Raw genomic sequence first — 25,888 nt, forward strand, 5'->3', positions numbered from 1 at the left:
GGGGAGGAGATGAGGACACAATTTTCATTTTTGGGTGAACTATTCCTTTAACCAAATATATAAGAATATATACAGTACTGGGACTGCTCTTTATAGTATTCCCTTTTTTTTAAAATATTCAGAAACTTTTCATTTCATTATTTTTGAAAGTGTCTTCGCTTTACAGACTTTTTACATGTGCCTACGACTTTTGCACAGTTCTGTATATACAAATGTAACAAAGCAAACTTTTTAACTATGGTTAACTTCGGACCAAAGACAATGAACTGTAGGTGTTTCCGCACCCTCGGTTTCCTGCCCTCCTCCAAAACCACAGCACCAGAAACGATGCTAATTAGCCAGCAGATGCCAGCGCTGCTCGGACCGGGCTCCCCAGTGATCTGGACACTAATAACTCAGGGAGCTCGCTAGTGCTGCAAAGCCCCGGAGAGGAAGAGGAGGCTGCTGGGAGAAAGAGGGGTTGCTGACATATCAGTCCTATTAGTGAGGGCTCATTGCCCACGGTCGGGCAACTAGCTCCCATCAGCAGACAGATGAGGGGGATGTAGAGCAAAGGCCTGGGAGAGAGAGCTGGGTAAATACAGGCTGGAGGCAGCCAACCCAGTAATCAACGTGAGACGGAGCGGGGTGCAACAAGCCGAGGAAACTGTAAACAAACCGGGAAAATAGACGGCACTCTGCAGAATGAATGAGCTACTCGGCAGTGAGGACAAACGTGTTTTAGCAATATAGCTTTCATCAGGAAAGACGGAAACACGGCAGGGAGGAAAATGAGAAATCTGAAGGCCAACATCTATCATCACCCAAGCCAATATACAGATTCATACAGGACAACTTTCTTTTGAAGGAGCTGAGTAGCATTCGACTATTATTTACGGATACCAGTTCAGACACTTAAAACCCTTTTTATACCTTCAAAAGGACAATCCAGGCACTCCAAATAAATAAATAAAAGCCCAATAAAAGCCCTTAGAAGACCTACAGTGGTCGAAAGATGATTTCTTTTTTAATGATTTAGCCACTACAATAAAGACTTTTTAAATATTTCCTTCCTCGTGGTTATATTTTTATATTTGGAGTGCCTGGATTGTCCTTTTGTTTGTAGCATTCATTTTTCCCCGTTTTTCAAGAGCACCCGACACATTTTTGATCCTAGTTTGATAATATAGAGCAACCAGTCATTTCCTTTTTTTTCCTTTTTCTACCTTTTTTTGTCCTGGGAAAGTTAACGAAGCACGCATATTCAGCTCCACTCTGCTTCACATTCATATAGTTCCATACATTCAGACCTGGATTAAGTGTTCTGCAATGCAATGCCGCAAGCCTAAATCATCTTGAAACTTGGAAAAAAATGGCACAGATGTGGATATGATAGATTATACTGGTCTAATCTCTGAGAGCTCGTAGTGAATCTGGACTTTGTGTGAGTTAGAAGTTACACAGCAGCATAATTTTTGTTCTCTCCATACCTGCATGCTTTACATTCGTCTGTGTGCTATGATGCTTTCCTGGTCAGGTCTCGAAAAAGACTTCCTCAGATAAAGGATTCATTCAAGGGGAACGTACTGCGAGAGTCTATTGGGATTGAGGCTGTTAGAGCAGACAAATCTACCAGCCAAAGCAAACATTTACCAGCATTTGGCTGTTAATTGGAGGCAATTTCCCCATTTGACCATAATGACGGAGGGGGCTGGATTCACACCATCTGCTGAGGTGAAATCCAGACTGCTGGCAGGCAGAACAGAGATGTTGGAGACAGGTTGGCTCTGCCAGCCAGCCGGTGGGCGGAGGACCGGTCCTTCAGCAGCAGGTGTGACAGCTTAGAAACACTAGGCATCCACCTGTGGCATCAATTTGGTGATCAAATTGTTATTTAATTTGTTTACTGGGTGTAGCGGTAATAAGTCTTCACATACACATACCCACATGAATGTCTTGTGCCAATGTATTGTTAATGTACTGTGGTCTTCCTGTTTTGTATGAATACTGTGTGGTGGGTATGTGGGTACATGTATGTGAGGCTGTGTGTAAAGGGTGGAACCAAATCTCCTCTTTAGGACAATAAAGTATCTATCTATCCATCTATCTATCACATATATATGTATATACCCATAGATTACATATCCATAACGCATTGTTGCGGACAGAGTAGTTAAAAAAAAAGAAAATAACTCTTGTCACCCACATTCCCCATCTTTCCCCACTCACCCCTATTCCAAATAATAATAAAAAAATAAAAAAAAACTAGAAATTTCCATTTTCACAACAAAAGGACAGGAAACTAACTTTTCTGTTTTGATTTCTAAGTTTTCTCTTTTGATTTCAGTGGATTGCCCATCTGGCCGATTTATATTTATATACATATATCTATTTGATGTATATATAATTTTGTTTTTTATTTTTATGTTAATGCAAATTGTTTTGTTTCCATTATAATTTTGTTTTTCATTATCAAAATTGTAAATAAAAGAATTAGAAAAAACTACTAGTAAAAAAGTAAAAACTCTACTAGTAAAAAATTACTAGTAGTAGAGTTTACCAGTATTTGGTTGGCCCAGGAGACAAGTCGGGTTTGCCCGCCAGCTGGTGAGTACAGGACCAGGACCAGTCTCTGTGCCAGGATCACTCTACCATTCACCAGCTGGTATAGCATCTTAAAAAACAAACACACACCAACCATCCACCTGTGGCTTCAAGGACAGGCAGGTTTAGCCTGAGCAGAGCCAGGACAGGGACAAACACTTCACTCCTCACTCATCTGCACACTGAACATCTCTTGTGCAGCTGAACAGGCAGAGCAAGGCACTGACACTGGGAGGGTTGGGGGTTTGATTCCCACTAAGGCCACCCAGGCTAAAAAACACAAGCACTCATTGTACTGTAAAGTCTTGGATTAAGTGGATAAGTGTCCTTCAGATTTTATATGTAATGTTATGAAGCTTGGATTTCTCTCTGGGAACTGCTCTCAAAGTGTGCACTGATTTGACAGCTGGAACATAAACTACACTCAGCAATTTGCATTTTTTACAATCTTGGCATTTAGCTGATGCTTTAATCCAAAGTGATTTACAGCGAGTGTAACAAGACATTCTTCTGACCCCATCATGTTTGATAGGGAAGTGCCAGATGAGAGAGAGAAAGGATAGAGGGGGAGAAAGGTTGACAGGATATTTTTTTGCCTGAGTGGGTTTGGTAATGCTAAGGCAGAGAAGGCTATGTTGTTTTGAATGTCAATGCGGCCCGGGCGGCCGGCTGGGCTACCTTGGGTTACAGGAACAGCAGCGGCTTTAGATAAACCCATGATTAATTCATTAGGAGCGCTGGCCTCTATCTCAGCTTTCCAAGTCTGGTCATTTATTACCAAGACAGAAGCAGATTAAACCGTCCCAAAACCAAGAACGCCCATGTACTATTTAACTGGAATTAAGAAAATTAGCTCTTCACAGCAGATGGGACATAAAGACTTCACGACTGACAAAAGGGGGTTTCTTGCATAAGGACATTTTTGGCAATGAAACCATCCAACCAGCAGAGAGCGGATGCAATTGTGTATTCTGTAATTCTGTAATTCGCTAAGCAGGAGAAACTGCAGCACATCTCTCCTAACTGGTTGTGTAGGTGGGACTTAAAACTGTAGTTGCAACTTAGTCTCTGGATGTAGCAACTTTTATGATCGCAACTTTCTTTCTCAAGAGCAACTAGCGACAAATCTAGCCAGTTCTTCAGGTCATGGGAAAAATGTTAATCTGTTGACTCCCATAGCATGCGGCAACAAATCCAAGGTGCCTGCAGGTCCTGAAAAACTCTTAAAATGTCTTGAATTTGATTACCCATGTTCATCTTCTGAAAAGTCCTACCTTAAGTACAAACTTTAGGTCTCAATTTTGTTTTAGAAGTCTTAAAAAAGGTTCTTGGTGTGCCGTTTTTTTTAGCTGTGACCAGCAGCTAGTACAAGTCTGTTGGTCTCAATTTGTTTTTAAACCCACTGCACTTATACAGCTACAGACACAGAGATACATTACCAAAGTTTCTCAGGCAGTCATAATGGTGTTTTAGTTCATTTGGCAGTTCAGCGCACTTCCATGTGCAGATCAGGCTTTTGTATTTGGTTTCACAGAGCCAAACTGGTCACCGATTATCACAAATTACGTGCTTCTTCTAATGAAAAACCAGCCCAGTCATGCAGAGCTGTGCTGTGATAGGACTGAAGTTTTCTTGCAAGATTTTTTTTTTTCAGTTTTGAATTGGGCCAAAAAGGTCTTGACAATTCTTAGGTTTTGCCATGGTTAAACTTGCAGACACCCTGAAACTGCACAGCTGATGTCACTTATATGGTCTGGTATTTTACCACTTACGGTTGAAACTGGACGGTATGTCAGTCTGGAAGAAGAAAAGCGGATTGGTTCAATGTGCTGTTTGACTGATACAGAAAATGAGTTTCACTTTGTTTTCCATTGCCCTTTTTACTGGGAACTGCGCAATACTTTGTTTAGTAAGATAAAAACAGATATTAATTTTGTAAATACGGATGATGCACAAAGATTGAGTTGGCTGTTCGCTTATGAAACATTTAGATTAGCTAGTTACCTGGAGAAAGCCTGGGAGATGAGAAAAAAAGTTTGTAGCAGTTCTTTTCAGTGTATTGTTCATTTGAAACCTATCATTACCTCCGCCAAGGAGGTTATGCTTTCGGTGCCGTTTGTTTGTCTGTTTGTTTGTTTGTTTGTTAGCAGGATTACGGAAAAACTACTGGCCCCATTTTCATGAAACTTGGTGGAAGGGTGTAGCATGGGCCAAGGAGGAACCCATTAAATTTTAGAGCGGATCCAGATCCAACTCACGAACAAGCAATAATAGCACGAACGTTGGGGGAGGTCTGCGCTCTCCGAGTGTCCTTCTAGTTTCAAATATGTTATTTGAAAGAATATAGTAGTACTTCATAATGTGGTAATTTATTTATTTATTTATTTTTTTGTTCTTACATGTATCACCGGAAGATGTATGTTTTGTAAAATGGTGGTGTCCTGTAATCCCATGTGGGATGGGCCAGATGTTTGGCATGACACAGAAATAAAAATAAACTTAACTAACTAACTATATGATCGTGCATGATGTCATCGTGGCCTCACGGCAGCGGCACCGCCAAAGACCCAATTTAAACCAGGAAAACCCCCGGTGAGATAACCACTAACGAGCACAGTCCAATCTGCCGGCCAATCAGACAAGCCTGTGCGGTTCTATCTGGTTCTAAATTGTCTGATAAAACAGAGTGAGAGTGGCGGGTGACTTTTGAGCCTCAAAAAAAAAAAGTTTCCGTGCCCGACTGTAATGACAGGACGATGTGTTTTTTTTTTAGCCTGCAACACGCACTGTGGCTACGCTTCCAGCAGCAGCAGCAGCACACTGGGAACCCTGGGAAGGCGGGGAGGCAGTGAGTCAGACGCTGAAGGCAGAGAGAGAGTGTGGCGATGACAAAGACAGGGAGGGGAGAGAAAGAGGGTTTCTGTGGCTGTAAACAGCAGCCGCAAAAAAACAAGGACACCCATTTAGCCCGAGGGGGGAATGTGAGGGCAGATGCTGGGGGATGAGGCTGTGTCATTGTCCCGGACGAGTCTGCCGCTGTGTGTTTTCCGCGTTAGGCGACAGTTTCTGTGTTGTGCAGTGAAGAGCGTTATGATGTTTTGTTCCCTTCACATGTGACACAGATTATGATGTTTTCTAATCAGTGTGAATGGCAAAAAGTCGTATTTTCTCATGGGTATTTGCTAGAAATGACTTACATGCGACTTTGTATTTTAACGCTCAAATCGGAATATGTCGGTGTCACTCTTGAAGAAGGCAGTAGGTCCGAAACATCTTCAAATAAAGAATATTTTCTATGCAGCAACGCACTTTTTCTGATGATAGTTGTCATCATTTTGTTGCCATGGCAGCTTGGCTGAGCAGTCAAAACTCGAAGGCACGTACCACAACTGAAACGTGTTCAAAACAAGCAGAAGCGTAGACACAAAAACAGATGAACGATCTTTTGGTATTTTTTTGTCCATCAGTTCATATTGGTATGAACAGTTATAGTTATTCTAGGATGAACAGTCATGCTTTCAGCTGCAGTTGAACGCAGCCAAAGTGTCAGTTGGAGTTTCTCTGCAGCTGGTAAAAAAGTGGAAGTGGCAGGTGAATGTTGAAATACAAGTTAGTTTTTCTGCCTTAAGTGCAGACTGTCTCGCAAAGACAGGGTTTTACAGTGTGTTTAAACTGTGGAAAAGCCCATCAGAAAGTCCTTTGTGTTGCCTGGTATTTACCTACTATCCCCCCCTTTAGGTTCACAATTCAGAAAGATCATTAACAAGCACTGGTATATTGGAGAATCTGATTCTAAACTCAACCACATCTTTAAAGCACTTCCTAAACTTGTCTTCAACCGTCCCCCTGACCTGCGTGATGTATCAGTCACTTCTATCTATATACTCTATCTATATATATTGTGCCTGTGTCGGGTGCTGCAGGGGACGTGGGGTGGGGCTTCCCCTGGATGCCTCGGGGGCTTGGGGCTCCAAACTTTTACATTTTTAAGCTTTTGAATGGCAGTGTATCTCCTTTTTATCGTTTATTTTGTAATTGTGTTTCTTCTTCATGTTCACTTTTATCTGTTTACATCTGTGTTTAGTTGCATGTCTGTTCGTTTTCTAGTCGTATCCATTTATCCCCTGTATTACCTTTTATTCCTTTTTGTTATTTTTTATTTATTTATTTATGTTTATTATTCAACTATTTTGTATATGTTTTATTTATTTGATTGTGGTAAATTCTGCATCATTTTTTTGGGCTTTTTATTGTATGTAAAGCACTTTGTAAACTTTGCTTTTAGAAAAGTGCTATATAAATAAAGTTATTATTATTATTCTTCAGCCTGTTCTCCCTACTGGCCAGAGCTGAACAATGTATGTATCTGTGTGTATAATTTGTATATTTGTATGTTTATGCCACCTTGTGAGGACGGCGTGGAAAAACTAATAAAAAGTTGGTCACAAAAAAAATAAAAAAATTAAATTGCAGTATGAACCTCTGCACTTTCCAAATCGCAGAGGAAATTGCTTAAAAAAAAAGAGAGGCGTCCAAACTGGATGTTTGGATGATAAAGGTGTTTTAGAGCTGCAGGTAATCTTTTTTTCTTAACTTCACTTTAAACAATTTTAAAGTTCTACAAAAATTAGGACGAGAAAAACTTGAGATGGTACGAATCGCAGTTTAAATCGCAATTGCAGTATTCTGTCAAATAACTAGATTTTTTTATCGGTATCTTTTGGCCCCACTACTGGCAATCACAGATGTTGTAAGTGCTCTCAGTTCTAGTATCTACAGCCACAGATTGGGGTAATTTCCCCGTCCACACACACAGACACCGGTCGTGACATCAAAACCCTATGCTGTGATTACTTGCAGCACCAGACATGTGGTTTACCTCATCAGATATACGTGTGGCTTGGTGTATGCGACCAAAACATCCTGCGCTTTACATACACACACACACACACACACACACACACACACACATATATAAAGTGAACACAGGAGTAGCATAGAAGAGGTGATGAGAGAAATGTTGTCGTTTCAATGACTTGTTTGGTAAAGCTCAAGGACTCAAAATTCATGTTTTGAGTCCGCCAGCTTTTGACGCTTCCGGTGTTGTCCCATGAATTGAAAATACCGTGTAAACCGGCAATAGTAGCAGCCATATTGGTTTGAGGCATAAACGTTACGATGGTTACAGATGTTATTTAAAGCCACTGTGAGATCAGGGGAGTGGAGTGACTCCCTAACCATACATTATGACTTTAACACTCATTCATGAATACTGTAGTCTCTCCAAAAAACTGACAGTGTGTATGTGGCTGCAGTCCATATCCCAGGATGAAATATCAGTCTATTGTTTATTTGTGTTATCTTCACCGATTGTGTTTTGTTTTTATACATTACAGTCTCACTGTCTCATTCTCTGTATCATATTGCTATTTCTATTTCCACTGTCAACCTTAGGATCTACTTTGTGTGGAATAGAGCTGCAACTAATGACTATTTTAATTATCGATTATCTTTTTTTTTTTCAACATTTTTTAGCTCCGCCTTTAATACCATTCGACGGCATCTGATGATCAGCAAACTCTATCATCTCCACGTTCCACCTCTGCTCATCCGTTGGGTTCACAGTTTCCTCAGTGACAGACCCCAGGCAGTCAGGGTGGGTACCACTACATCCCCCATCATCACCGTCAACACTGGAGCTAACCCCCCCGAGGCTGTGTCCTGAGTCCCTTTCTATACACACGCTACACCAATGACTGTCTTAGCCCCTCCCCCATCACAAAATTAAAAAAATGAAAATCACTAACATATCTTCTAAAATAATTGGCCTCCCCACTCCCAACACGACCCCTGCGCCCCCCCCCCCCCGCAACCCATGCTTCACCCTCCTCCCCTCTGGCCGCAGATACAGACAACCACTCTGCAAAAAAAAAAAACAGGCTTTGGGAGGAGTTTTGTGCCCTCAGCAATCAGTGCCTTAAATAGCCTGGGCACACTGTAACAGACTTGTGTTGTTGTGATGTTCTTGTTTGTTTATATCCTGTTTTGAGCTTTACTTGTTTTGAGTGTTTGATTGTGTACAGACTGTGAAAGCAAATTTCCTCTATAGAGGACGATAAAGAATGAATCTGAATTTGATCTTTTCAATCCATAATTATTTAGTCTATAAAATGTCAGAAATAATGACGAATGCCCTCACAATTTACCAGAGACCACAGTGATTCTTAAAATTGTTTACTTAGTCCAAAAAACACCAAAGTATTAATTTTATAATGACATGAAACACAGAAAAGCAGCTAATCTTGGCATTCGTGTAACCAGCACGTTTGGTGTTTTTACCTGATAAATGACAAATGATTCATCTTTTGTCAAAATTATAGTCGATTAGTTTTCTGTCAATCGACTAATCGACTAATCATTTCAGCACAGTGTGGAACAATGTGTCCTGTGGCCTGACAGTTGTGTATTTACCCCGGTTTCTCCTCACTGTTCTGTGTAACAGAGGCTGAAATGTTGCTACAAATAAACACCAAGGAGCATCATCTGACGCTGAAGCAAATCTGACACCGGTAAGGATCAGGAGCCAGATGGGTAAAAGTTCTTTCAGATACTCGGGTGCCCAGGATTGGAATAAGGTTCCTAACAGCATTAAACAGACTACAAACCCAGTCACGTTTAAGGCAAAACTGAAACACTGGCTTTTAGATAACGTACCCCTGTAAAGACAGTTGTGTAGGCAGGGTTGTACGCAGCTCATTTAATGGACCAGTTTTAGTATAATAGGAAGTGTGTATTTTAGCCTGTTGTCTGAACAATGCCTGTTAATGCCCAATGTGATTATTTTCTGTACATTGATGTTTTTTGTGCTTTTTATACCGCTAATGCCATACTCCACTATCTCCACACACACACACACCTCCACGACATCTAACTACAAGGACCACAATGGAAATAAGTCCTGTGACTTCTTTGTGTTATCCTGGATGTTCTTTTAATTGTGCATGTACATTGGTGTTGCACGGAATTGTCCTTTTAAAGTGAATTGTCAAATAAATAAACTAAAAAAAAACACTAAACATCTCAGTGTGTGGGAGTTTCCTTTTTCTCTCTGATTCATGCTGTAGTACCTGGCACCCGGTCAGCTTCTTTCTGCCGAGTGCAGACTGTGAAACGGGACGAGTCCTTGACAGCCAAGGTCCCTCTCTGCCAAATCTTTATCAGCTCGAGTCTGACCCGCACACAGCGCCCATCTCCGCTCTGCCAACAACACGCTGTCCGTCTGCAGGCAGGATTACACCGCCGCAATGTGAATATGAACACAGATAAGGGGATTGGAGGTTAATCTGTTGTGAGGAGTGACGGTGTGATATCTAAACCGGGGTTCCCACCTGCTAAATGACCTGGAATAAGACTCAAAAAAAAAGATTACTGAGCCTTCACACCACAAGTGACTGGAGAAACCACTCATCTGAAGTCCATTTGTTTCCTGGCTAATTTTAAACAGGTTGAGTTTGCAGCACCTGCATGTCACCCAGAATATAATCATAATAATCCATATAAAGAAATTATACAGCCGCACACTGCGAGACTCCTTTTATAATCTTATTTGCAAATGCTATAAGAAAAACAAAGGTGTGATTACATTTTCAGCAAAGCCTCACAGTGTGCGGCTGGATAATTTATTTTTTTACTTTTGTATTACTGTGACCAACCAGCACCTGATTACAAGTGGCTGTGCACAGGCATCTGGACTCCTCTTCAATAATAATAACACTTAAATACAATAATAATACGTCCAAAATAGGCTATATTTAATGGTCATTAAAGCTCATCAAAGCATCTTATTTTGTTTTTACTTCACAGTAGCTACAGCACATTAGCCATTCTCTCAGTGCACTTTGGTCACTTAGCAGATTGTGTTTGAGATCACAACAGGTCCCATCATCTATCCAGTTATTGATTGATGGATAAACAGTGGTCAGCCATGATCTAGCATGGGTAGACTAAGACCTAGACATGAACCAGACAGTGCCTGATACAGCCACTTTCATTATTTTACCAGACAAGTAGATTTGAACCCTAACAATACAACAGGACCGCGAAATGTGATTACATGCACAACTAATGGGTAAAATACTCTAACATACTTAATTTACCAGTATTTGGCTGGCAGCTGGAGGTAATTTTCCACCTTGAATTGGACAAAAACAATTGGCTTTCCCATCATACAGGCTTGCTTCTTTAATTACAATTCATGTAATACGACTATTAGGCGTGTCAAAGCTGTAACCTGCGGGGGGGGGGGGGGGGTTAATTAGAGGATCTCTCAGCTTGAAGCAGCTGTGGGAACTTCTGAGCTAAACACAGTGACTGACATGAACCAGACAGAGCATGTACACAGGGCTGTCGCAATAACCGCAATATTGCAATACCGCGCTATAGACAAGCCAACCGCGGTGGATGGCAAGCAACCGCCACAACCGCGCTATGTTCACGTTTTTTCTTTTTCTCATGAGGCTAGGCACTTCTTGTTTTACACTTCAATGCGTGTGTATTGAATGTTGAATAAATTCATAATGAAAACAATAAGAGTGTATTGTTTCCCCTGCGTTTACATGGAGCCTTGTAATCAGTCAATGACGTTACCCTTTTTTCCGGGAGGATTGGAATGGATGTGCTTGTTATGAACCCCGGGGCGCTCGGGCTCCATGTGGGCGGTGCAGCCCGTTTTTACATCAAGTCCTGACTCCGCCTCCCCGGGCCAGTTTCGGTTTACAGCGGTGAAAATTACAATGGGATCCAATCATTGCGGGGGCAAAACAAAACGTTTTTTTCTGACACTTATGGAGTCGTATGTTTTCATAAAGCTGTTGCTTCATCAGAAAGAACAGCAGTAAAGAAATAACCGACACAGCTCCATCTTTCAAAAACGTGCTGGATTTGGTGTTTTGCGCATGTCAGAAACTTTTATTCTGATTACATACTGTGGAGCATGTATTGTAAACACATCTTAATGCGATCGTTATATTTAGCGCTCATGTAAACACTCGCGTAGCGATCTTCCTTTGGAATGATTTCATTCAGAATGAAAAAAAAATCCCAAAGGATTTGCCAATAAATTGGTACGGCTGATGCCGGTTTGCTCTTCTTGCTTGTCATCCAGAGAGGTCTAATGATCACAGCGCTTCCCACACACAGTGCAGCCCCCCCTCCCTCCGCTACGAGCGGAGACAGTAGGTTATATATTGATATGCAAATTAGCATGTGACGTCATCCGGCGACTTCTTATCGCATACACCGCATACCGCGCTGTTGAGCCAACCTAAATCACCTCAGGGGAAATTCCTTCACCGCGACAGCCCTACATGTACACTCACTGAGCACTGTATTAGGAACACCTGCTTATTCACGCAATTATCCATTCAGCCAATCATGTGGCAGCAGTGCAATGCATAAGATCATGCAGATCAAACATCAGGATGGGGGGAAAAATGTGATCTCAGTGACTTTGACTGTGGCATGGCTGTTGGTGCCAGACGGGCCGGTATGAGTATTTCTGAAACCGCTGATCTCCTGGGATTTTCACACACAGCAGTCTCTAGAGTTCACACAGAACTGTGTGAAAAACAAAAAAACATCCAGTGAGCGGCGGTTCTGTGGACAGACACACCTCGTTGATGAGAGAGGTCAGAGGTCAGAGGTCAGAGGGGAATGACCAGACTGATTGGAGCTGACAGAAAGGCTTCAGTGACTACGTTTACATGGACTGCAATAATCCGACTACTGACCTTATTCTAAATAAGACAATATCTCGATTAAGGTGTTTACATGAGTTGCTTATAGAATATTCCATTCATATTCCCGTTTACATGCTACAGAGCAGAGTCCGATTAACGACTGAAGACACACGCCCACATTACGTCCCGACGTCCGAGTTTCCCTCTGGAATTTAACCTGAAAGCCTTTTTGTCGTGTTGCTGCCGTGGTCGGGACAAAATGTTGGGACTTGTTTTTACCGGTGGCAGCCATCTTTTCTTCTGTAAACGAGTTGAGCAACACTCGCTGGGAGCTAGAGCATGCGTCGTCAAACAGTTGGATTGTTGGACATGTCTACAATGCAGTTCAATAATGCGACTAAGATCAGAATACTCCACGTCTTAATTCGACTATTGCTTACTCCGACTATGACCTTATTCGGGTTAAGGTAATCAGAAAATACTGTTTACATGGCAGTGTCTTATTCAGAGTACTGTCTTAATCGGGTTAATATCGGAATATTGCAGTTAGAGCTGCAACGATTAATCGATTAGTTGTCAACTATTAAATTAATCGCCAACTATTTTGATAATCGATTAATCGGTTTGAGTCATTTTTAAAGAAAAATAAGTCAAAATTCTCTGATTCCAGCTTCTTAAACGTGAATATTTTCTGGTTTCTTTACTCCTCTATGACAGTAAACTGAATATCTTTGGGTTGTGGACAAAACAAGACATTTGAGGACGTCATCTTGGGCTTTGGGAAACACTGATCCACATTTTTCACCATTTTCTGACATTTTATAAACCAAACAACTAATCGATTAATCGAGAAAATAATCGACAGACTAATCGACAATGGAAATAATTGTTAGTTGCAGCCCTAATTGCAGTCCATGTAAATGTGCTCAATAACTCAGATAACCTCTTTACAGCTGTGGAGAGCAGAAAAGCATCTCAGAATGCAACACGTCGAACCCGGAGACGGATGTCACTTTGGTAGCCGGTTGACACTGAGCTGAAAGCTGATACCTACCCAGTATTAGTATGGTGTTCCTAATAAAGTGCTCGGTGAGTGTAGGTTTGCAGCAGAAATCCGGCAGGTTCTTGTACCTTGAGGAACAAAAACCTGTGCCAAGGCTTCCTAAACGTTTTCCATTTAAACATTACATACATTTTCCAGATCTCTGTGGTAATCTTTAATTTAGTCTCCATCTTTGGTGCTGTGATGTCTTTTCCCTCGGTGCAGTTTGAGTTTCTCTCTTCTCTGTGTTCAGCCATGGTGGCTATCGTGGTTCATGCTAACTACCCAGTTCTTCTTCTTCATTAGTCCAATTGTGGCTTATTGATATGACAGTTGACTAGGCTCATGGTTGCCCAAGGCGGAGGCCCCCCAGCAAAATGAGGAATTGTTTAATTTCACTGTTACTTCCTTCCCTAAAAGTTTGACTGTAGACAGTTTGACCGTTTTGTTCTTATGTTTCACTGCACCTATAACAGTACAAGTCAAAATTGATAGCAAAGGCTTGAGTTAAGCGTTTAAGATGTGTTTATTTGGGATGCAGTCTTATCAAATGGCAGTCTGTGGTCTAATGTGGATCTATTTGATCTATTAAACTAGTCCATGTTACTCTATGGTTTAGAATTATTCTTTACAACAACAAATATCACAACATATAAAAATGACAGCGGGTCTAGACTTGCATCAAATGTGCAGTCATATGTGAGTTGTGACTGAAACAGGTTTTTGCCCTACACTACTTGTACAGTTCTGAAACTTTTCAAGATGTATTTCTATACTTTTCCAGACAGTCCACCGCCACGCAGGAACAGGGAAAACGCCTCTCAGCTCATCACAATAACTTTCAATCACATAAACACTCTGCTCTCCAGAGCTTTCAAGGGAAGGAATCAAAAGCAAGCGAAACAGATTGAAAACCACACAGTGACTTGGTACCAGGCCCAGGGTAATAATCACAGTAATAACAGACCAAACCCCATGATAAATGACAGCTCAGCTGCACTGGGATTACAGCTTCTGCAACACAGTCCACGCTCTCGCTCTTGTGAAATGTAAAAGGAGTTTGGTGTGTCATATACGGCCTAAAAGGGAAGGATTACTAAATGCTTTCTTTTCATTTGGCCCAATTAATATATTTAAGCAAGTAGTCCCAATGAGATTGAAAATATTTTCCAAGGGAGACCTGGCCAAGAAAGCAGCACCAAGACAAACAAAAGCTGCAAATGTACAGTGATTTACGCAATTAAAACTACAGTAAAAAATCCCATAAAAGGTAAGCGCAAAGTCTAAATTAATGATATGACCACACAACACATTTGTTAAGTCTAAGTTTAGCTACTATAATCTTAGAAAACAGTGACTGGCCAGAGTGAACAGTCATTTCCAGCAGTCGCTCCCTGATGACCTCAGCTGGCTTCAGGGTCAAATGCTGACCAGCATGATGAGTAAAGACCTTCCCAACCGAACTCTTTCCCTTTTAAGGCCACATGTCGACGTCAGCAGAGAGATGACTTCCAGTAGAGCCAGGCCAACTTATGAGGAACAAGGAAATGTGAAAGTGGAGTGGAAAGTGGAGACGGCTGCAAAATCCCCCGTGAAAGTCGAGTTAGAGATTGGATACCCACAGCACGTGTGCAAAATATCAGGCCAACCTTACTAACATTTTAATACCTCCTACTGGTTTAATTCTTCTTTTGTACTGGGAGATACAATCTGTCTCAACTGACTCAAGGCTTAACTTTCCTTCACCAGTCTCCTCCCCTTCGCCTACGCTTCCTCCTTCATGACCAAAGTGGATTTAGAAGATGAAATCACTAAGGAGAGGCACCACCTTTTCACCTGGACTCACCTGGTCAGTCCAAGTCCTGGAAAGAGGCGGCGGCCCTAATCTGCATTTCCTCTCTAAAGCTGATGTGGCAGTGATGTAATTGTGGGCCTTCTTCACACTGCAGACCTTCAGGCTCAAATCCAAACTGCTGCTCATATCTGATATTTTTTTATGACTGCTCATATCTATTCAAGGATGCAGCCTAACCCATGTCCCATACTAATATGAACTGACAGTGATGTTGAAAAGACGGATGTGCAAAGTAACAAGGGTTAGCTCTTTAGATGACGGTAATTTTGGTGCAACTCCGCGACTATGTCTTCAGAAGATGACGGCGCAGGAAAAAAAAAAAAGCCAAAGGCAATTTAACCCTTGCCTGAAACATATTGACGTGAATACAGTGAGATTTACTTACTGCAACGCTGCCAATTTGAACAAATTTGAGCAAAACAAATTGCATGTTGGTCACATGTCTTGGGATCTGATTTTGTACCACAGATCCATGTCATCCGGTTCAAAGGTGGACAGTGCATATAAACCAGGGTTCCCACCTGCTAAATGACCTGGACTAAATGACCAAAAAAAAAAAAAAAAAAGATTACTGAGCCATCACACCACAAGCGACTCAAGAAACCACTCATCTAAAGTCCATTCATTTCCTGGCTACTTTTAAACAGGCTGAGTTTGCGGCACTTGCATGTTACCCACAATATAATCATAATAATCCATATAAAGAAATTATCCAGCCACACACTGCAAGACTCCTTTTATAATCCTATTTGCAAATGCTATAATAAAAACAAAGATATGATTGCATTTTCAGCAAAGCCTCACAGAGTGCAGTTGGATAATTTCTTTATATGAACCGTTTTGTATTCCTGCGACCAACCAGCACCTGATTACAAGTGGCTGTGCACAGGCATCTGGACCCTGACAAAATCCAATTTGGGCAAATTTGAGCAATACAACTTGCATGTAGGTAACATCTGATTTTGTTCCACATATCCATGTCGTCCGGTTCAGAACGGGACAGTGCAGTCTTGACTGCATGTGAGGCACAGTGTCGCTCACTGCTGTGCACATTTTGATAGTGACACCAAATAAACAAAATCACTGCAGAGAACGTGAGCCGCACATTGTTATCCATATGTGGCATTTTCACCGATAAACTGCATCTGACTGACTCACTTTGATGATGAATGTTTTATGCAAACGTACCGCAGTTTGACAGAATTATAACACAGTGTGAAACCAGAGTAGCTCAGGTTTAGACTCAAGGAAAAGCACCAAGTGTGAAAACCACCTCAGTCTTGCTTCCACACCTGTGTTTTATTCTTAAGTCCGGGTTCTAGTGCAGGATGCAGGGCCAAAATAACTGTTCTTTGGATACTTTATCATAATAAAAACATTGGTTTGAAGCATTAGGGCTGCAGCTCTCTGTATTTTACAGGGAAATTAAGCCAAATGATACTGTTATCTACTAGTGGTGGTACTAGTGTTCTTGCACCACTGCTGAATGAATGAAGAGGGAAAAACGGTTGAGATTTTGTCCAGTCAGTGAATCTGCAGCCCGGAGGATCATCTGCTCCCTGCTCACTTCTGCTTTCACTGGCAGGAGCCTCGACACTTTCCTCTGTCACTCACACGGGTTTCAACAGCTTAGTCATCCAGTTTGTAGATCCAGCCGAGCGATCTGACAGGTCAAAGACACGCTCCGACAGCGCTGATACTTCCTGTGAAGAATGACTAACTGGACCTGATCAGCTACGCCAACTCTGTGGTAACCAGGCAGCGAGGCGGTGATCTTTCTTGTTTTCTCCGGGGTTTTAGTCTTTGTTTAGATTATTTTTCTTTCCCCGTTGTATCCCATTATTTTTACTACTGCAGTGCCCCAATTTCTCCACATGGATCAATGAAGTTTAATCTCATCTTTACATACAGTATGTACTCTACTTTGGAGAAAACTTCACAGACATTTCACAAGAGTTGGCAACTGTTGTAAAAAAAAAGTCAAAACAACCTGAAGGATATTCTTTAATGCTACTACAGGTGCTCTAATCAGTAGTTGGCGTCACTGTACCCCAAATCACAGTAAAGAACACCGTCTTTGGCACTGTTGCTATAATACAAACCTGCACAAAGCGGAAGCAGGTGACAAAAAAAAGTCACCAAAAAACTGACACTGACACTATATATATCCATAAAATGTGGAATGGTACGGCATTTATTTTTTTACATTATGTTATGTCGTCTTAACTGCTTTCCGTTTCCCCTGCTTGTATTATTTTATCCTTTGTAAACTTCTGTTTTCGAAAAAATGCTAAATAAAGTTATTATTAAATCAAGACCGCACACCTGCCACCAAATGCAGGTACGTTTTGGCTGTCTACTCTACCATTATTCATCTACTCCATATGTACAGGACCTTGTAGTTTAAAGTAGTTTAAAGTTTTTAGTATCTTATGTTTATGTACAGTGCAGTTACTTCATTCAGGTTAATTTTTATTGTGTGTATTTAATTGTGTGCCGTATTTAAGCTACTGGCTGCCTAAATTTCCTCCGGGATTAGGCTAATAAAAGTATCTATCTATCTATCTATCTATCTATCTATCTATCAGCCGCTTTAACAAGTAACCATCACTATGTAGAGATCAATTTCTGTTGTAAAAAAAATCGATTTAGCTAATGAAACAGTGAAAGTAACCCGTGAATTTTGGAAAGAATAAACAAATAAGTCTGTTTCCTTCCCCTGATCAGAACCAAGCTGCCTCTGCATCTCTGATAGGGTTCTACTGATATCAATTTGCCAATATATCCAGACAATATTTTATTAAATCCTGCCCTGTAGTATAGAACACATTCTATAGCATAAGGGCTTCCTCCACAGGATTCTGGGAGGTGTGTGTAAAACGGGACCGACAGGACGGCTTCACTGAGGAATGTGCTGCATCTGTTTCCCTCGTTCTGCTGCTCTCATGTGTGCAGCAGATTAACCTTTGAGCCTTTTGAATGCAAATAACCCGACAGGTAGAGAGGAAAGCTGTGGAAAGGTGATGTTGAACTTTGGTAGTCTTATTATTATTATTATTGTTATAAATATTGTAAACAGGCGAAAAAAGATGAGAGACTCGTTTTATAGATTGGCAGAATCTACTTTCAAAGTCCTGTCTCCCAATTATTTACAATTATTGGTAAAAGTATAGTTTTCTTTGTTCCTTGTTTCCTCCGACTGGATTTCAGTGTTCCACTTGTTCAAACTGAAAGGTTTAATAAACTTAAAGAGATTCACTTCAACACAATTCAGCAGCATGACTAGTTTTTTTTATATATATTATCAGAATTTGCTTTGTTGGCATTCGTTTCTGTGCTAAAAGTGATTTTCAGACTGTTCCTCCATACAATGGCAGTGAATGGTGAGAGAAAGAAATCCCCACAATTCTCCAGTCTCCTCTACCGGAGCAACAGATCACAGAGAATCGCCGATTTGGGGGAAAGCAGGAAAAGAAACCAAAGAGACGAGAGAGGAAAGGATCTATCGTTGGAGAGTCCAGCTTCCTCTGCTGTCGTTTAGGAGACAGTTTTGATTTCACTCTTTAAGTTTCGATTCGTCACTTTCTGTGGGCAGAGCAGTGTCCATATCTGACCCCAGAACTTCATTTGGGCAAACAGGGTGAATCTACAGCGTCTTATTTTAAGGAGATGGGACGCTCTTCTCTGTAGCAGCACCACTTTGTGATTTAAGCTTGCCCAAATCTTGCCCCGTGCAGCTTTAATGTCTGTCCTTTAGAGATGTTCCGATGCCATTTTTTCCTTCCCGATATCGATTCCGATAGCTGAACTTGCGTATCGGCCGATAACGAGTACCGATCCGATACCAGTGCGTTAAAAAAATATATATATATATTATTATTATTTTTTAACATCTGTATTCTACTAACCCTGTATGGGTGTGATATAATTGCTATCATTGTTGTATGCTCAGGTTAAACCCTTTGTAAAACATGAACAAATACATACAGAGAATGAATGCCATAGAACTGAAAAAGAACATAAATAAATAAATCTAGGAAGAAATAACAATTCCTTTAAAAAACTGTTACAGTGCAGCCACAATTTAGTAAAATAAAAGACATTTAAAATTTTAAATAGTACAGTAACAGTATAAATTTAGTATATAAGTATAGATTTCCGGGAAAACGGCCGTTTTATCCGGGTGAAACTACTTTAAAGTTGATTTTTTTTCAGGGCTAATAAATTACGTGATATCGGATCGGTGCATAGACTCACATACTCGCCGACACCCGATCCAGCATTTTAGGCTGTATCGGAGGCATTTCCAATACTGGTATCGGTATCGGAACAACTCTGCTGTCCTTGCTCTCTCTGTCATGCAGGGAAGACACATGCAAATCCAGGTAAGAGAGAACCAAACACATCCTGCTCCGTGTCTGAGAGCGTGATGCAGCGCTGTCAACACACCTGCATCGGTCTGGTAGAGAGTCGGGATGTTCCTAACGACTAATTTCCCTGTCCATTAAACAAAAATTTAGACTAGTCGACTAGTCTAAAAGTAAGAAAACACTCCGAAAACAGTCAAAAATTAGTACAGTTTAATCTATAAGGTTAAAATGTTGTCCGAAAAAATATTGCATGTATGCCAGCTAAAACTCTGGGGTTTAGTTACTCTTTAAGAGCCATTTGAAACCGTTAATGATCGACGTGACATTAGATTATTAGGCTATTCAACAACGGCGTGCTGTTGGCAATCAGCTTCAAACAGCAGGTACACACACACACACACACACACACACACACACACAACGTGGTAGGCCTACTCGACTGACATTTTTGTTCAGCGAAATCAACATGTCAACATGTTCGGGTGAAAGGCGAGACCTTAGTCTGTTAACAGTAAGTCCAGCAGCTGAAAAAACTCTCTCAGCTGGCTCAGATGTTGCAGGCACACAGAGATAGCGACTTGCAAGCCGACATATTTTGCTGGTTTTACGAGATGTCATGTCTGTCCGGTCCCACTTTCCACCTTTACATCCGGGTGTAACGCGGGCGGGTGGCTGCGTAACATCTTAGACGCAACAGCTTGTATATTATTAATAATTATTTTAACCGACTAGTATTTCTGGTGCCGATTAGCGAGGGCAGAAACGTTTAAACGACTAGTCGACTAATCGCGCACATCCCTAGTAGAGAGACTGTGCAACTCACTGGAAATATGTTTTTTTTACCACGTTGCTTCCTGCTGGCTTGTCAGTCAGGCGGATCCAAGCAAACTCTGACAGAAAAACATCTCAGTGGCAGAGTTTTAAAGACGCCATGAAGTGGAATGGAGAGCGAATTGCTTCCGTGTGCTGACGTGTTTTTGAATGAAACCGAGAGCTGGGGGCGGGAAGCGTCGGTGGGAGGGGCTTACGTGAATATTAATGAGATACGGCGGAAGTGGGGGCGGACACTCGGTTGTGGAGGAATATTCTCTCCGTCTCCGAGCTTTAGGTGAAGCAGCCAAAAACACTGAAGTGAGCTGCAAAAAGGTGAAATAAATGTATGCCAACTAATTAGAGCGGAAATCTAAAACACACAGGAGACAAGCTAGAGTGAGTATGACATGAAGTGACCTGCCACAGGCCGCATGGAGAAAGCAGAAGTGAAATTCTGACTTACACTGAAACTCAAGTAAATGACCACTTTGGGTATTCAATGCAGAGTCATATGTAAACTCTACCGTCCCATTACACGGCATGTAAAGTCCTGTTGTTCCTGTGGTACAAGTGTCAGTAAGAATGTACTTTCTAAGCTGCTGATATGTCTCCGCATCAAAGTCTCTGAGACAAAATCTGGGATATTTATTGTACTCGGCATTTTGTTGCCATAATTTGCTGTAAACAAATTACAGCTGACAGCTTTATTGGGACGAGGGCAGTAAACACCTTTCAGCTGCTAACGTGAAGGTAAACAGCTTGACGTGTCGGAGAGGAAGTCACATATTCTAATGCTTCTAATCTGCAGCCATTTATAAACAGAGCCATATTGGATTATAGCATGGGTGTTGGATTACAGCAACCCAGACCAGACATCCTGTGTGTGTGTGTGTGTGTGTGTGTGTGTGGGAGGGGGGGGGGGGGGGGGACTGTTAACCTAGCAGGTAGCTCATCTCACTTGGCCTCGCCCTCTTTAGCTCCGGGAGAACTGGTTTTACCACACCAAGACAAAAAATAGGAACAAGAAACCTCTGCTGATTGACTTGCCGGGTTGGAAACTTTCTCATCCAATCGCCACAGTGTCTGATAAATCACAACGGATGACCCATTACCTGCCCAAGTGTTTCAGAATGCTAGTTTCCCATCCTGCAAGTCACAACCCAGAGGCTTCTTGTTCTTCATTTGCTTCATTTGGTAATTTCCCACCCTGACAGGAAGCGTCTGGTGAATTACTTGGTACTACTTGCCTCAAACTTTCAATCTTTTAGGGAATAACAATAATGCGAGAATACCCAATACGCAAGCCGCTATTTAAACTTTTCCATCTTTACTTTTTGTCCCTGTGCACCATCACCTTTAGGTTAAACCCCGACTTGAAAAACTTTTCCTAACTGCACCAAGTGGCCAATTTCACAAGTTCAGACAACATGGAGAGTTTCAGGGAGAGCAACATCTTGCTTCATCAGATGCTGATTAATATAAAGAGCAGAGCGGCCTTTTAGTCACAGAAACATCCCATTACCAAAAAGATCACAGGTTTGATAACCACAGCAGTCATGTGTCCTGTAAGAGAGTCCCTGAACCAGACTCTGAACCCCCGGCCTGCTCACTCACTTGACGTTTCTCTGGATAAAAACATCAATGCAATAAGCCTAAAATACCAACATTAACACAGACTGCAGCCATAATCAGCCCTAGTTTGTCTGTGTAAATCCGTATGAGCGAAGTGGACGTCCTACAAGACTTGTCACATTAAATACAAGCTAATTACCACCCCACACTTCTATATCTGATGACAGAGGTGAAGAAACACACATTAACATCTCACCCAGAGCATCATTTCCTCCAACGTTCACCCAGGTTTCTATGTTGGTGTTCAGTTTAACACCATAAGACAACAGTTAGTTACACCAGATCCTGTGTAAGATCTAATTAACGCTGCTCATGTCTCTATGAAAAAAAGCTTTGATGGAACGCTTGACTTCATTAAGTTTCAAGCAAATACGCTGTAAAGGTAAACAGCTAAACATATATTGCGATTGGCAGGAATGCGGCCAGTGCAAAGGGTTAAGAATAACATACTGAAAGCAGGTTAGTAGAAAATGGATAATTGGCTTAATACCAGCTAGCTGGACCACATGTGCTTAGCCTTTGACCTCAAAAGGCACAAAGACCACATTGTCAAGAGGATTTTTAAACTAACCGTAAAATATTTGAGCATTTAAGACTTGTGTAACCACACTACAACTGACCGAAGGGTAGGAAACTGACTTTTTGAGGGGGGAAACGTTCACCAGCCAGGATTCATCATAGGGCTGGGCAATATATCGATATTATATCGATATTGTGATATGAGACTAGATATCGTCTTAGATTTTGGATATCATAATATGGTTATAAGTGTTGTCTTTTCCTGGTTTTAAAGGCTGCATTACAGTGATGTCATTTTCTGAACTTACCAGACTGTTCTAGCTGTTCTATTATTTGCCTTTACCCACATAGTCATTATATCCACATTACTGATGATTATTTATCAAAAATCTCATTGTGTAAATATTTCGTGAAAGCACCAATAGTCATCCCTACAATATTGTAGCAGTATCAATATCGAGGTATTTGGTCAAAAATATCGCGATATTTGATTTTATCCATATTGCCCAGCCCTAATTCATCACTTTAACTTTTTTATAGAATAAGACTTCCAAATGATGGTAGGTTTCCTGCCAAAGTGGCTGGAAGAGAAAACAAACCTAACCCGCCTACAAGTGTACCAGCATTTCATTACTGGGTGATATTAACCCCCCACTCTAACTAATATGGCATATAATGAACATGTATACATCTTCACTGGACAACTTGTATAATGACTCATAAATCAATGCTAACGACTAACCTAACGTTACATAAGCCGTGGAACATTTGACAAATGGTGAGTTTCCAGTCTCTCCTGACCTGACATAAATAAACAACGCTGACCCGAGCCACAGGATTCCCATCTGACCGTGGAGAGCCATTCAGGAGTAACACACCATGTAGCTGGAGCCATCGTGAATTAATTTCCCTATCTTAACTCACAAACACTTCTTACCAACACGATTTAAGGTTTCCGCGTTTGTAGATCCAGGACTTTCTAAGTTGCAGCCCAAGTTTGCCAATCTGGTGTGTAGTTCACGTTAGCCAGCTGGTACAGAAGTTAGCCGACGCCTCCAAAACAATACTCATCTGTTGCTAATTCTGACTACGCTAATTCCCTCTGATTACTTGTCACATTACAGACAGCCGCTTATATTTTGTCCACTTTATGACTGTGGGAAAATCGCATTCAAGGTTTTGCTACGCTATGCTAGCTGGCTAACGTTACCCAATGCCAGCTAGCGTGCGTTAGCATGAATGGAAAAAAAAGTAACGCTAGCAACCTGCCTAGCTTTAGTTAGCATGCCCGAACTGTGAAACACATCAACACAGACAAGTTTAATCGAGGAAAAATACATACCCGACGGTAGCTTCGTTGTCCGGCAACTTTTTTAAAGTAATGTGAAACTGTGTAGTATTCCAGACAGAGTCGGTAAAAGTGTGTCTCCCTCCCAACCTGGCCGCTGTGTCCGCAGACAGCGACAGCGGCTGGAAACTCTCCTGCCTGGAAATAAAATAACAATATGGCTCCGCTGACAGGCTGGGCAGCGCGGCGCTGCGTTCACGGCCTGTAGGAAACATGGTAGATAGGAGGCTTCCTACTGGAAAATACCGCTCACCGCAGCTTTCGGGTGACAAATACTGGAAATTGCCACTCATCTCAGCTTTCAGGTGGCAAATACAACCTGACAATACCGTTTACTTCAGCTTTCATGTGGTACAACTAGAAAATACCTTTAAATTCAGCTTTCAGTCGGTAAATACAACCTGATAATACCTTTCATCTCAGCTGACAGGTTGCAAATACTAGAAAGTGCCATTCATTTCAGATTTCATGTGGTAAATAATACTTGGCAATACCATTCATTTGAGCTTTTGTGTGTTTCTACTAGAAAATCCTGCTTACCTCAGCTGTCCGGTGGTAAATACTACTAGAAAATTCTGTTCAATTCAGCTTTCGGGTCATAAATGCTGTTTACTACTTCAGACTTTGGGGTTTGCCGATGGAGCCCAGCCAGATTTCTCAGAGTTCTTGAATTCTGACGTCACCAACGAGGAAATACCTGGGGTCAAGTTTAGGAAACAATATATTCATTGCCAATAAAATAAACAAAATGAACAACCACAGCTCTTGAAATGCCATAGCAGGACATAAAGTACTTGTTGGATTTATAATTTATGGCAGGCAGTGTTTGGTTTGCTGTACATGGACTCAAATGTATCACTCATGTGTGAAAAAGCTGACCAGGAGCAACAGAAAAACTCAATCATGGCGTCTTGGCAGCTTCAAACAAGTTTCAACATAGGATCGCCACTTCTGAGTCATTGCTTTTCACTGTAGAGTAATCCATTCGTTTTATCCCACAGGCCCTGAAGGCAGCACGGGGCAGAGGCCGGCAGGGAGGAGAGCTGCGGGTTAACAGAGCAGTAAACAGGACCGGGCATGCTGTGGTTTACCAGGCAAGAATGCTCTGTCACTTCATCTAGAGAACATGGATACAAGTTTCTCAATAGTTTCTCTGAATGATCATTGGAAAATAAAGTTTTTTTCATTGGGAATATTCTCTTTCAAACTTTTAAGGAAGTGTGAATGAGGAAACCCCCACCAACCTATTAGGTTAGGGTCGTAAATTAACCTGATAAACATATTCCATATTCATGTTCACTGGGGAATTTCCTATAGGAATTAGCCTACTTTGTCCAATTCAGCACACACACTGTTTGATAGTTTCCTGTTTTTCAGCACATGTTTTTAAGAGTTTCGTGGTCGAAAGCTCAGCAACAAAACCTATACAATGTCATTCTCTTGTTCCTTATTTTATTGATTATTTTAATTATTTTATAATGTTTTATTTTACTTATTATACTCTTCCTCATATGTAGCTCTTTTGCTCCTATATTTCCTTCCCAATGTTGTATAACCTTTAAACTGTTTTAAAATTGTTTTTACTACTGTTGTCCACCATTTTTATTTTGTCTTGTGAAGCACTTTGTAACTTTGTTTTGAAAGGTGCTATATAAATAAAGTTTATCATTATTATTATTATTATTATTATTGTTCTTATCAATAAAGCGCTGTGTATTGCAAGGCAGTGTGCCTGGAATCTTTCTGTTGTCTTTAGTCCTGTCTTTATCCTTTTGCACCTGCCAAGAAGAATTTGAAGGTGTGCAGATAGTTTGACTACAGGAGTTTCATGGTGAAAGGCTAGTTCCATGAAATCATACAAATTTGATAAAGTAAAACTGTCATTCCATATCAATGTGTGTGTAGGTTGGATTTGGGGGAAGGGTGTCCAGAATTGGTGACCTGTTCATATTGTTCTGTTGTTGTCCTCCTATTATTATTATTTTGGCA

General features: G+C 41.2%; 1 protein-coding gene across 1 annotated transcript in view; it reads right to left on the reverse strand.

Moving 5' to 3' along the window:
• Positions 1-24,032, reverse strand: part of plekhf2 (pleckstrin homology domain containing, family F (with FYVE domain) member 2) — a 35,293-nt gene extending 11,261 nt beyond the window's left edge. Inside the window, exon 1 of the mRNA XM_071519476.1 lies at positions 23,894-24,032. The gene's annotated coding sequence lies outside the window, so the exon portion shown is untranslated. The remainder of the gene's footprint in view (positions 1-23,893) is intronic.
• Positions 24,033-25,888: the final 1,856 nt, after the last annotated feature.

This window comes from Centroberyx affinis, unplaced genomic scaffold (assembly GCF_046629955.1).
Source record: "Centroberyx affinis isolate AG114_WGS23_722 - 3 ecotype Tasmania unplaced genomic scaffold, CSIRO-AGI_Caff_v1 ptg000699l_1, whole genome shotgun sequence".
In the NCBI taxonomy this organism is placed as follows: Eukaryota; Metazoa; Chordata; class Actinopteri; order Beryciformes; family Berycidae; genus Centroberyx; species Centroberyx affinis.